The sequence below is a fragment of the Hibiscus syriacus genome, unplaced genomic scaffold, assembly GCF_006381635.1.
Source record: "Hibiscus syriacus cultivar Baekdansim isolate YM2019G1 unplaced genomic scaffold, ASM638163v2 tig00112253_pilon, whole genome shotgun sequence".
NCBI classification, from domain to species: domain Eukaryota; kingdom Viridiplantae; phylum Streptophyta; class Magnoliopsida; order Malvales; family Malvaceae; genus Hibiscus; species Hibiscus syriacus.
Window position 1 is genome coordinate 582,991 of NW_024063283.1, and position 14,832 is coordinate 597,822.

The 14,832-nt window shown below is 35.6% G+C and overlaps 1 pseudogene; it reads left to right on the forward strand.

The window, feature by feature from the left end:
* LOC120176737 overlaps nt 1-12,477 on the forward strand; it is a 40,199-nt pseudogene extending 27,722 nt beyond the window's left edge.
* Nucleotides 12,478-14,832: the final 2,355 nt, after the last annotated feature.

The window sequence follows — 14,832 nt, forward strand, 5'->3', positions numbered from 1 at the left end:
GGCCAATACAAGCACATGACTGATATGGCCCCTGATCGAACAATGTTGCAAAGCATGAATATGAAGTGCAATGAAAGCTTTCGATAATATTCACAACGATGGAAAGATGTTGCTTCTCAAGTACATCCACCATTGACTGAAAAAGAGTTCACTACTTTGTTCATCAGCACATTAAAATTTCCTTATGTTAATCACATGATAGGGGTTGTCCCTAATAATTTCTGACATCATCATAAGTGGAGAAATCATCGAAATGACTATCAAGAATGGCAAGATAAGAGGCTCTGACAATACTAAAGTTAAGAAAGAACTGGGATTAATACAGTGAGGTCTTATTCAGTTAAACATGGTGCCAAACCTTATAGAGTGATCAAGAAGAAAAAGAATGTGCAGGGATTTCAATTTCCTCCCTTCCACTGTTCGAGTGAAAAATTGCATCCAAAAATGCTCTCAGCCAGATCAATTACTCCACAACTTGATCAATCACAGTGGCCTCCAAATGAGAATTGGACCTATAAGGAAGTTCCTTGGATAAATCAGACTGGAATTCCAAATTGTTCAGCTAAGGTTCCTGGTAACCTTAAGGGAAATTTCCAAGACCCTTTAGAGCAAGCAATTCAAAAATGCAAGATAAAAGAAGGGGTTAAGGTTCAATGTTCAGAAACCGTTGTTGCAACAAAACTAATGTAACCAAATCCTACGAAGAATATCGGGCACAAGAAAATGGGAAAAGAAATCAAAAGGCTCCCATGGATGTAATTCGAGATTGGCCTATAGGTCTAAGAAAGAATGAGGCAGATATAACCCAAAAGACACCTCAGATACATGTATCAGATTTTTTGAAAACCAGTAAGGCAAAGGACAACTTAAGAAATCTGGTTAATATTACCCCAGTTATAGATGAAATGAGCATTCAGAACCCCCTGATAACATGAGAGCATTCATTCGTTCAGAACGATCAAAGAAAGTGATAGCCTCGCGAGCGAGAAAAACTCTGAAGGTGTTTCAAGAATCTATCTCAGACCTGTACCCTCATTTGGTTAAAGGTCAATACATCACACCAAGATTGGTGAAGGTGTCACCAAAGCCTTATGCCCATTGCTATGATCAAAATAGCTTCTGTAATTTTCACTTGGGAGTATCTGGACATTCAACAGGGAATTGTTGGTCACTGTTAAAGGAAATAGAGACGCTCGTCGACAAGGGAGTCTTGACACAAGAAATGATCAAGAAATGGAGGGTAAATAAGGATGAGAATCCTGATCCTATTACATACCCAACATTAGAGAAGTAATAAAGCATGATAGATAAATAAGTGGAAGTGTTACCTACCACTGTAGTACTTTTCTATTTTCAGCATCTTGTTTGAACTTGTTTTTTGTTCCTTTTTCCGTCTTTTGTGCAATAAATAAATTTGTGTTGCTTATTAAGGTTATGAGCATTGAGTCAATTTTGCAATCTTGCAGTTCTTTGATTATCAATTGGATTAAAAAATTCTTCATGATTAGAGTTATAATCTTTGACAGAATATCAGGATTGAAAACCAGAAAAATAAGGACCATTGACCTTTCCTCAGAATAAATACACCCAAACACTATCCTATTACAAATATGAGATAGCCTACTCCTATTGAAAGGAATTACAAAAAGGCTTGGTATTTGTATATAGGAGCGTACAACATGGGGCATCATTGGTGTATTACATTACAAAACCAACTAGAATATTTTTCTATTGATGACGTTCAATGATGAACGTAATCTGCACAAATAGGTAAATCTAGTTTAAGTCAGTTGCTTGAGAATTGAATTCTAACAAAGAGATTTTCTGAATTCCACCAAAACACCTAGACTATAACAGGTTCTTCTTAACAAGCTTAAGAAATTGGATTTGAACACCCATGTTATATTATTATACAATAAAGCTTGAGTTGTCCCTCTAGAGCAATTGGTCAATCGCCCTGGCTTTATCGATAATATTCAGCCAACCCATTTTATTATTATATATAATAAAGTTATCCCTCTAAAGTAATCGGTTAATAGCCCCGGCTTTATGGATAAGTTTCAATTAACCTGATAAAGGTGATTATATTATTATATACAATAAAGTTGAATTCAGCTAGCCAAAGTGGCAAATGTGTTAACAAATGGACTAAGGGAGTTACGAAACACCTGTTATAGTCAACTTCACACAAGCACTCAGAAATTTCATTTTTAGACCGATATTTTTGTACTACTTTGATTAGATGAGTCTAAATGAAAGATTCCAGAGAATTGAAATAGAAGGATTCTAAAAGGTCTAGTGATTGGCAATCCTAGTTGCGTCATTTTGTACGCATCCGGTTAAAATACCAAGTCCTCAAAGTGAGACATCTGACAAAGTTCACAAAGAGCGAGAGATGAGTGACATCTTAAATAGATGTAACCATAGAAAATAGGAAGGCCATCCTGAAACCAAACCAAATTTTGATACTTGTCAAAGAATTATAATTCTCAAACATTACATAGTTGTTGATTCTTTTGATATTCTTTGAATTCATGCTTATGATTTGATTTTATTGTGAACCTGAGAAGGGCATTACTTTTCAAAATTCTTTCATTCTTCAATAAAGAAAGGAGAATTTTTTTTTAAACATGACAGTCTCAAATGAGGAAGGTCCTTGAAGCAACTGTTGCTTATTCTACCTCTGTTGTAGAAAAAGAATGAACGAGGCCAGAATAATGAAGCACTTCACATTTTTGAAGGCAAGTGGTCCAAGAAGCCAGAAAGTCTGGAGAATTGAACTTGTGACACTCTCCTATGACATTATTAGTAGCTCATCAAGAAAGATTATCGTTTATCTCATGCTGAGGGCGATAAGCATCACCAAACAGATTATTTTCCCCAACCATCAATTCATGTTCTCTAGAAGATTACATCATAGAGCCATGAACAAGTCACTACCTGCACTCTGGTTATACCGTGATGCTGGCTCAAGTCTTAATACAGCATTGCTGCCTTTTCCATGCTGATCAATTTCCTTGACAAGATTATATCTATTATGTCCTTCATAAGACTGCTGAATTTGAATTTGAGGACTTATGGCACAGAATAAGACATTGGAACAGAATCTACCCTTATAGGCCTTTTATATAGGATAACATTGGTTACAGGATTCCAAAAGTTGAAGATAACCAGTTTTACCATCAACTAAACCTTTCCATGGTTAAGGAAGAGTGGGATATGGCAGTGTGTATTTTGGAGTAGCAAAAGAGACAGTCACTGTAGCAGTCATTGCAAGAAAATGCACCAATAAAAATCCTCGAGTCCATCTTGATGGTGTTTAGTGCTTCCATTAAGGTTATTACACGGGATGCCTCTGACAACAAGGTCGAGTCATTAAATCTACTCATCAATTGCTCCAACCGATCATCATTCAGTTCTTGCACATCTGTTTTCAAAAGTATGCCAAGACAGTAAAAAGTATCCCAGAGAAAAGAGACAGGACATTGATACCACCATGGAACATGTCTCTATACAGATCCTCGTGTATGGTTTTTAGGGAAACCTAGAAGCATTTCCACCTCATCAGGTTTAAATGGAACAATTTTATTCCTTCCAACCCATACCAGATTCCATTTTCAGCACTCATAAAGAACATACTTCTGGACACTCGAAGGTGGCTCATCGTCATAAGCTTCAAGAGCCTTACAGATCCTTTCTGTCAATTTGGCTCTTCCTGTACATATTTGTAAACAGTTCAACTTTGTTCTTGGATCCCAGGAAGGTCACCAGTTTGTTGTCAATGGAAAAGCATCATGTATAGTGCGGGGAGAAAACAAGATAAGAGGAAATCTGTTCTCAATTGGTAGATTATGAATATAGCCCCTTTTCAGTGTAGTAGCATGAAAATGCTTCGAATCTACAAATTCTAGCTCTACATCGAATAAGTACTGTGATATTCCAGTCCAAACATTAACTGGAGCAAGTGCCACGTTCTCATAGTAGAAATAAGGAGACCCAATAGCATCTTCTGGAAGTGTTCTTTGAGTTATCTGATCTGGTTCGGTAGGAACCCCAGAACCAATCATTGGAATTGAAAGATGAACTGCATGATCGTCTTCATTAAGAAGCTTCTTTTCAAGCTTCCTCTGCTTCTTCCTTTTCAAAAATCATAGCCCAAGTTTTGTCTTTTCTTGTAATTGGGGTCATTGCATAATGGCTTCCTATCTTCTCCTGAAAGAAGTGCGTCAGCAGCCTTAGCCATTTGAGAAGCACATATAAAATCTGTCAACTCTACAATTGATGAATTCAGAATCTGTCAACTCTGCAATTGATGAATCTAGACCACATCTCTCCATAGTTATTGAAGCCTCAGCCTCTTAGAATCCCATTTTTGTCAAGAATAACAGTTTATTCTCCTCATCAGAATCAGAATTCAGGATTTCCTCGGTATCAGAAAGAACTATCAATATCTGTGAAATCATCTTGAAAGATCGCTTCATAATCAGATGAGTTGTTATCAGAATCAACATGTTGCATGGGTGCAGATTTTTCAAAAGCATGTACCACTGTATATGTAATCTTGCTATTGCATCAGATTACTGTTCACATAAATTGGTTTCTCTCCCATAGAAAAGTATATTTCAGAGATGGCTTTCACTGAAAGATGATAAGCCACTGTGTCAGCCTGGAACATATTACCAAGTTATTTTTACTACTCTGTCTGATTAAATCCCTCTAGATACAGAAAATGGTCACATCATTCAGAAGACACATATCTCAGATGTTTCTGTCAGAATGATTGAGTACTTCTTAAGTTTGTGACAACATGAAGAGAATTCTTCCAGTTACCTGACAACACTGCTGTTTAGTGACACCAGAATGAGAGTATTCAAGATAAACAGATTTGGAGCACGAATAAAGCCATAAGTATCCACCACAGTGCATTGTCAAAATTGGACCTCGTGGGGATCATGATATTCTAGTCAAACATACATTGAGAGTGAATCAGAAGCAGAATATTGAGGCATCTCGAAAGCCCAATTCAGACAGATCTAGAGGGATATCTTGAGGGCCCATTTCAACCAGAAATAAAATATTGGGGCATTTTGAAGGCTCACAGCAATATGAATATTTGGGCATTTTGAAGGCTCATCTCAACAAGAAATAATGTGAATACACTTTTAACATCTGTATCAGCAAATGTTGGGGCATTTTGAAGGCTCAGATTAACAAGAAGCAAATGTATGATGTATCCTGAATGTGAATACCCTTTTCAATCAGAATCAGGAATATTGATGTATCCTGAATGTTTATATCAGCAAAATGCTGGGGCATGCTGAAAGCCTTTTTCAATCAGAATGAAGAATGTTGATGTCTTTTGAACGTTCGTATCAGCAATTGTTGGGGCATGCTGAAGGCCCACATCATCATGTGTCAAGATCATTGACTTGAACAAATATTTCCAATGAGACAGAAATGTATGAAGAATGAAAATGGTGAAACAATGACAGTGAAGTTGACTATACATAATTGCTTCGTTCATCAGGCAGTTACATTATGATCATGTTGTTGAACAAATATCTACTCAGCAAGTATGTTTTCAAATACCCAATCTTCTTAACCGTGTTTCACATGACATCGTGTTCTTTGTTAAGCTACATCACAGTTGCATGAATAAAGATGGTCCCCAGGTAGACTACTCGATCCAGGGTTCAGTTCCTCAAGATCTCAGCTTTGAATTTTGCATTTTGTGTGTCGGTGATAATTGAAAATATTTCTTTGAGATTCCTGTCAGTTAGTTTCAACCATACTGTTGAGGTTACGAAGCTGTTTTTCACATCAGTTTTGTTTACTTGATGACATTGAAGAGAGAAACTCATGTATATTGCTCTTTCCCGTAGTTATTGAGGTTATCATGCCAGCCAGGAGGAATTGAGTTTTCATCTATTTTGGGTTTTATCATGTGCGTTTCATCCCCAGCAGTAAGAATTCCACGGATATCTTTCTATGCATATATCCTATAGCTGAAGTGTTTTTACTTTCTACCATGCTCATTACAGAAGAAAATGTGATCAGTATTACACTTGCCCTTGCCCGAGATGATATCGAAATCAATTAGTGTCTCCTATTCAATTCGACACCAGCACATTTGGCGAATTTGACCAACTTTTTGGTCATACCAGTATTTCACTTGTATTCCCATTGAGTTTTGTTCTCAAGTGGTCTTATGACATCATACAAAAACTTTGAACACCATGCAAAGAGCTTCAATGATTGAGAAATCTTGGCAGAAGCCATAAAAAAGGATAAATGTGTTGTCAAATGCTTTACGAATATCTGAGCTGAAACCACATGAGGAGATGAATGTATTGTCAAATGTTTTACGAACCATTGATTATGGTGATGAACCAATGTTGCAATCATATGGTTTCCATTTATTGATACAAGATGAAGATTTCTTTCCACAGAAGGAGAACTGAAATTTTAAATAAGAAACTAGTGGTACCAACTAAGGTTGAATTACAGGTTGTTGTTAAGCATCTCGACATGATATGGTCCAAGTTGCCTTATTCGAGATCTGATTTAAATGTGGGGACATGAAAGGAATTGAATAAATCTTCCTTATGATATGTTTCAAGAGTTAAGTTAGAACAGACTCTACTCTCCTAATTAATCCCTGCTGAGTCAGGCATATCTACATCTACACTCTTCAAAGATGATAGATTCCCTTTTTAAAAGATGACAAATTCTCTTTTCAAAGATGAAAGCTTTATCGGATTTCTGCACAACTCCAAGCAAAGAAAGTTGGTTTTATCCAAGACAAAATGGGGCATCAGGGTCATAATTTTGACTACGATAAGAGTTCCACAAATGAAACAATTCTTCTGAGACTTTCATGAAGCAAAGAAGACATAAAGATACAAGTTGATCAGATGGTTCTTCAGAAATGCAAGCTTGATAGCATAAGTTGCTACACTGATATCCAGAGGTTACCATGGCAATAAATGATGAAGTGGAGGAAAACCGAGTTCACCATTTTGAAGTCAAATGAAGATTGCATCCACATTCATGCATCATATTTAGACATTTGCAAAATAGGAGCATTTTCATTCATTTTATCCATGTTGAATATTTGACAGGAATTTCAAAGATTTTAGCAAAGTTCAAATCCATCATTCAATGGATCAACATTTCTAGAAGAGTTCATAATGAGAAGAACTCATCTGAAGAAGGAAGAAGAAGTTCATAATAAGAAGAACTTGTTCAACTTTTCACTTGAATTTATCATTCGATGGATCAGTATTACCAGGTCGAGTTCATAATGAGAAGAACTCATCTGAAGAAGGAAGAAGAAGTTCATAATGAGAAGAACTTGTTCAACTTTTCGCTTGAATTCATCATTCGATGGATCACATTGCCAGGTCGAGTTCATAATGAGAAGAACTCATCTGAAGAAGGAAGAAGAAGTTCATAATGAGAAGAACTTGTTCAACTTTTCGCTTGAATTCATCATTCGATGGATCAGCATTGTCAGGTCGAGTTCATAATGAGAAGAACTCATCTGAAGAAAGAAGAAGAAGTTCATAATGAGAAGAACTTGTTTAACTTTTCGCTTGAATTTATCATTCGATGGACCAGCATTGCCAGGGCGAGTTCATAATAAGAAGAACTCATCTGAAGAAGGAAGAAGAAGTTCATAATGATAAGAACTTGTTCAACTTTTCGCTTGAATTTATCATTCGATAGACCAGCATTGCCAGGGGGAGTTCATAATAAGAAGAACTCATCTGAAGAAAGAAGAAGAAATTCATAATGAGAAGAACTTGTTGCTCGAATTCATCACTCGATGGATCAACTTTTCCAGAGAGAGTTCATAATGAGAAGAATTCATCTGAAGAGGAAGAGGAAGTTCATAATTAGAAGAACTTGTTCAATCTTTTGCATGATTCTATCACAGAAGGAGATAGATCAGCATCAACATTTCCAGATTACATCACAAAAGAGACAAATTATCATCCCCAGTGGAAAAGTTCATAATGAGACGAACTAATCCCAAAGAAGATTTTGTTCAACATTACCATCTTAATCAAGTGAAGTCAAATGAAAAAAAAACTTATTGTCCTTTAGTCTTTGTCCTATTCTCGTTAACACAAGAATGAACAAAGAGGGGCAGCTGAAGACACTAGTTTTTTATTTCATTTGTTTTATTTATTATTATTATTTTGTTTTAATATTAATATTATTATATTATATTATTATTATTAAATAAATAATAATTATTATTACAAACAGGCCAAGTCTGACCCAACCCAGACGAGCCCAGTTACAAGAGACCAAACCCAGATGGCCCAACAGTAACCCTAAACCCATCTAGGGTTTGTATCATCACCAGCAGCCGCCTCCACCTCAGCCGTTGGATCTGTTTTGATCCAACGGTCCACAACTTTCCAGATAAAACCCTAGGGTATCATAACCCTAGGGCCATGTCCCAGCCGCCGCCATTGCTTCTAGAGAGCCACGTCCCAGCCGCCGCCAGATGGTCCAATATCTGCTGCCGACGCTTGCTGCCTCACCGAGCTTTCCAGAAGAGCCAGCCGCCCCACACGTCACAATTATTGGGGTGAGTCACCACATAGCTCAGTGACTCACCGAAAGCCTCCTAAGGGACTGGTCTGACGAAAGCTTCGGTGGTAGCTATAAAAGCCACCACACCTGCAAAATAAGAGAAGAACCGGAGAAAAACATAAACAAGAGCAAGAACTACACCAACGATCCCAGACAACTACGTAAGAAAAGCAACGAGAACACATCAAGCATCAACAATCGAAAATAAAAACAGAGAAGAGAAGAACTTACCCTCGAGATACCAAACGTCGCCGGAAACAACCAAAACCCGAAGGTACTTTCGTAGATTTACTCCAATTGGGAGATTTTTAGGGAAAAAGAACACCGGAATCAGTTTTAGATCGTCCTGATCTATATTTTGGTGTATTTTAGAATTTTCCGGCCACCGTTAACGGTGGCTGGCAGTGGTGGTCGGAGCCCGGAAGCGGTGGCTGACCGGGACTGTCTTCTCTCGTTTTAGAGAGAAGCCAGAGACAAATTCTGGCTCTCTCATTTTTGAGAGAGAAGAGGGAATGAAGAAATGAGAAAGCTGGCCCGAAGGGCCAGCCGTTTCGGGTATTTAAATACCCTCTCCCAAACGACGCCGTTTTGGGGAGGGTATTTCTGTAATTTATAAAGGGTAAACCCCGTCCGCAGTGCTCCAAGTTTGTATACCTTGCAATTTAGTCACTGAAAGTAATTTTTGATTATTTTAATTTAGTCTTCTAATTTTATTTTATTTTAATTTAGTCCTTATCAGCATATATATATATTTAGGAAAATATCAAATTTAGTCCCTCATAGTTTATTAATTATTATTTTAATCCCGTATTATGAATTATGGTTAAATTACACTTTTAATGCCCATCTTTTATATATTTTGAATTTGTACTCTAGTTTTATAATTTTACATTTTAATCATTAAAATTTCATTTTTGATTATTTTTTTTAATATTTTATATTTTAATACTATATTTTTAATTCCTTTTATTTTAATTATTATTTGCAATATTATTTATTATTATTCTTATTATTATATAAATAAATATATATAATAAATAATATTGTTTATTCGTTAAATCTTATATTTCATAAATTACTTTTAATAATCATATTTTAATATATATTTATTTATTTTTCAATATTAAGAAAGGACAGTCTTAAAACAACTGGATGTCAATTTTCTGATATTTTTAAATAAATAAATATATTATTTTATAAATTATATATTAATTGTTTTAATTATTTATTTATTTTTTAATATCAAAGAAAAGAGCTGTCTTAAGGCACCTAGAATTCCTTTTTTGATATTTCTAAATAAATAAATATTTTATTTATAAATATATAAATTAATATTTTCCATAATTATAATTTTGAAATAATAGGATTATAAATTAAATATATTTTGAATTTTTAAATTTTTAATAATAGAGACAATTTATAATTAAAAAGTACCATTTTGGGCGTTGTAGGGGTGCTAATCCTTCCCTAAACGTAACCGACCACGAATCCCTTTTTATTTTTAAAAAGAATGAATTTTTGGTTAAAACGCAGATCAATTTATCTTTTAACTGATGTTTTCTTAAAAACTCTTTTAAAAGATAATTTTTTTAGGTATTCGACCTACCTGACCCAAAAGGCCGATGACGACTCCCAAATTATTTTAAACCATTTATTCACATCACTTTTCCCGCCAAGTAAAAAATTCGTGCCCGGACGAAAACCGATTGCGACAAGATGCATATTAAACCATGCTACCGAGCCCTACAAGATATGATATAGATAACGAAAATCATAACCTGAAACTAATGCCAAGAGAGAATGGAAAAAGGAAATGTACTATCTTCCTTGATTTTGTTTTGTTGTTAAATTGCTAATAATAACTACCGATGCAGGTGCGCAAGAGACCGTTGAACAAAAAGGAAATGGCAAAGAAAGAAGAAGATATCATTACTATACAGTCAAATTCCAATGCACTCATGGTTCATGAAAAAAAACTGAAGGTGAGTAGTTGGCAGGGTTTCCTCTTTTTCCTGCAGATGTATGTTTGGTGCACTCGCTAACTTTCTCCTAAGTCCTAACCCATCAGTCTTGTCACGCTATAGCATTTTCAAGAGATTAACTTGTTTAAAATCATAAACAAAGTTAATTGCTCTTTGCTTTGATTTTCATGGAAACTCCATATCGACTTATTATTTGAAAGCCTCTGCAACTCATCACTTTAGATCTCTCAGGGTTAACTATTAGAGCTAGAAGCAGTTTCTTTCAAGTGAGATCTAATTATTTGTAACCTGCAGGTTGACCTGACAGAATATGTTGAGAAGCATGAATTTCTTTTCGATGCCGTGCTAAATGAATATGTTGGCAATGAGGAAGTGAGTATATACAAGACTCACACAAGTTCTGATGCGCCATTTAGCTAATTTCATTTTGTATTGCTCTAGGTGTATTCCGAGACTGTGGAGCCAATAGTCCCACTAATTTTCAATCGAACAAAAGCGACTTGTTTTGCATACGGGCAAACAGGTAAGTAGCTTTCGTAAATTTCAAAGTAATGTTCACGCAAATGAATTTTAGTTGACAATTTTTTTGGGTACAGGAAGTGAAAGACATATACTATGCAGTCACTGCCTCTAAAGCATCTCAAGATATTGAGATTAATGCACATTCATACCGGAACCAAGGCTTTCAACTCTGTCAGTTTCTTTGAAATATATGGGGGGAAAGTCTTTGATCTGCTTAATGATCGGAAGCAAGTTACATTTATATAAGTAGTCCTATAGTTCATAATTCCCCGATTACGGATTCGGATTCTACTTTCTGCAGAAAGCTTTTCGTGAGAGAAGATGGTAAACAGCAAGTATGTATTGTGGGTTTGCAAGAGTACCAGGTATTAGATGCTGAAACGATCCAAGAGTTGATTGAGAGAAGAAATGCGACCCGAAGCACTGGCACTACTGGAGCAAACGAAGAATCCTCGAGGTCTCATGCATTCTTCAGCTTGTCATCAAGAGATCAGCTGATGGCAGTGAAAAGAAGCCTGCTAGACTTGTAGGGAAGCTTTCTTTTATAGACCTTGCTGGAAGTGAGCGTGGTGCAGATACAACTGACAATGACAAACAGACAAGGTATAGAACATTTTGCATCATACAATCAAGCTAATAGATAACCAAATCGTTTTTATTTGAATATAATCCAATTGTGTTTCTGCAGAATGGAAGGTGCTGAAATTAACAAAAGTTTACTTGCTTTAAAAGAATGCATCTGAGCTCTTGACAATGACCAGGGCCACATTCCTTTCAGAGGAAGTAAGCTGACTTAAGTTCTTAGAGATTCATTTGTCGGTGACTCGTGTACTGTAATGATATCTTGTATTTCACCAAGGTCAGGGTCATGTGAACACACCCTGAATACACTCCGATAGGTATGCGGTTCGATATCTAAAATCGAATTTTAGAAGTGACTAGCGCATTTGTTTGAATAACGCTGCGGCCATACTTGAGTTCCAGGATGAAGAGCCTATCAAAAGGGAACAACTCAAAGAAGGATACGGTATCTTCGTCTTCGAATCTTAGGGAGTCAACTGCATTGCCCTCGGCTTCATCTTTAGCAACCGATACCTTTGAGGACACTATAACTGTTGTTCCTCCTGAAAAGAACAGACATGTGTGGTCAGACCGGATCGAAAGAGATGCATCTCCTTTTAAAGTGGAAAGAGTTCCAAGTGGAAGAGCAGAAGGAAATTTGGCTGTAGTTTACTCCGAGGAGAATCGGGTAGATCCTTCAATGTTGGACGATAAATATTCAAATTCAGAAGATGATCTCAATGCCCTGATGACTGATAAGACTGGAGTCTTGTTTCTTCCCACAGTTTTGGATGGTTCAAGTTAAGCAACTTGTGATTTCTTTTTTTATACATACACAAATATACATACAGGTATTTACGCTGTGTAAAATATGTAAAATTTCTACGACAGAAACACCTTGTTTTGTGTTTTCAAGCTTGTCCTGATACAGCATTACATTCGAATTCACCTTCTGTCTGAAAAGGGGAAAAAATATGGTTAGTCATGAATTTCTGGTTTTGCATTGTATTTCACTGTGTGTTGCTCATACTGACGTTCATGTTCATATATGAAAAAGAAGGTACGACTTTTCTTTTTTTAAATAGAAGATATGGTTTTTTTTAATAATGACAACTGTATTTTATTAATAAAAATATAGAATATATATTTACCGGTGAAGAAGAGAAATTTTATTCAAGGTTACTTTTAATAGAAACACTACAATAAACTACATATAAGAGATGTGCTAAAGTCCTAATTAAGTTGAGTGTCTTAGTTAACTTTATCTTATCTACAAAATAGGCTAGAGTTAGTGATAAACAGAATACTAATATTTACAAGATAATCCAAACCTTATCGAGAGACGTTGCATAACCTTTGAAAGTGCCTTGGTTAGGATGTCTGTTAGCTGATTTTGGAAGAGACATAACTTAGTTTTACTATACCACCATTCACCTGCTTGAAAATAAATTGTCTGTCAATCTCACATATTTCGTTTTGTCGTGATGAACTGGATTCTTAACAATGCTTATGATTGACTTGTTGTCGCTTTGAAGTTCAAAATAATTGATATCGTACTCCAACTCAATTAAAAGTATTTGTAACCAAACACCATCACAGATCCGATTTTCATCGCACAAAATTCTTCAGCAATACTTTTGGAAACTGTAGATTGTTTCTTGCCCCTCCAAGTCACCAAATTTCCCCAAACGAGAAAACAATAACCCGTAATCGATCTCCTGTTAGTTAGTTCTTCCCAACTAGAATTTGAAAAAATATATTTAATGTCCTATACATGTTTTCTAAAAATTACCTTATGTCCTATGTCTTTCAAATACCTCAAAATTTAATACAATCTTTTAGTTGTTCTTTTCTAGATCACTGTAACACCCTGAATATTGGTTTAGTAGTTTTGTGTCAACCTAGTAATTTATTTAATAAACGTATTATAACATGAGGGTCCTTGGGTTCGAATTTGAGTTCAATCGTTTAAGAAATTAGCCTTGTAAAAGATAAAAAGGATATTTTAATCTTAAGATGAATATAGAAAGACCTAGAGTGTAATTTTACCATTGAAGGGAAACATGGCTGATTTGGGAGGATTTCTAGCTGATTTCACATGGGTTGGGGGAGCTTTGAGACCATTTTTCTCTTTCTCTTCCCAAAACTTCTCCTTCTTCATTCCCTATTTTTATCATTCATTCTTATATTCAAGCTAAAGGAATGAGAAATCTTGCACCTTTCTTCATATCCTTCTTCAATCCAAAATCTAGAGGTAAGATCTTAATCTAGGGTTCTTAAGCTTCATGAAAACTCACATCTTCTCCAGTATTGGTTTTGAGCTTCATGAAGGTTCTAAGGATGATTTAAGCTTCAAGAGCTTCTCCAATATTTTCATTCGATTTTCTTATGTTATAATTGTTATTTAACAACTAGTGTGTCATCCTTTTATCTAGAGGTAAGATTCTTAATCTAGGGTTCTTAAGCTTCATGAAAACCTCATCATCTTCTCCAGTAGTGGTTTTGAGCTTCATGAAGGTTCTAAGGATGATTTAAGCTTCAAGAGCTTCCTCCAATATTTTCATTCGATTTTCTTATGTTATAATTGTTATTTAACAACTAGTGTTGTCATTCCTTTTCATTTTGGAATCAATTTGTGGCTTTTAGTTAGTAGAAGAATGGTACAAAACCCCCTAAAGGTAAGGAGTTGTCAAGTTCAGTTTTTACAGGACCTAGAAAGGTATTTGAGTAGCTAGGAGTTGAGGTAACACATTATAACTCGTACTTACTACTTGTATGCCATTTAAATGATTGTTCTTGCTTATATGGGGAAGGAATAACATATGGGGTTTGGGTTCGTGATTTGTTGTTATGGACGTTTTGGATGTTATTCTAGTGTACAAATGATGTATAATGATCCCTTACAACTTCAACAAGTTTTCATAATCAACTTAGACCTTAGAATAAGTGTTTGGGATTCGGGAGTATTTCCCGAGTAAAATAGTATTGTTCTGAGCGATAATATTGATAATATATGAACAATATCGATAATATTCATGTTCTAGGTGAAAACAAACTTTTCTTAGGCCTCAATATCTTGGAATATTGGTATCGATATCGGCCCCTTGGTATCGATATTCAGGGTTGTAGTATCGATACCAGAAGCTCGGTATCGAGACCA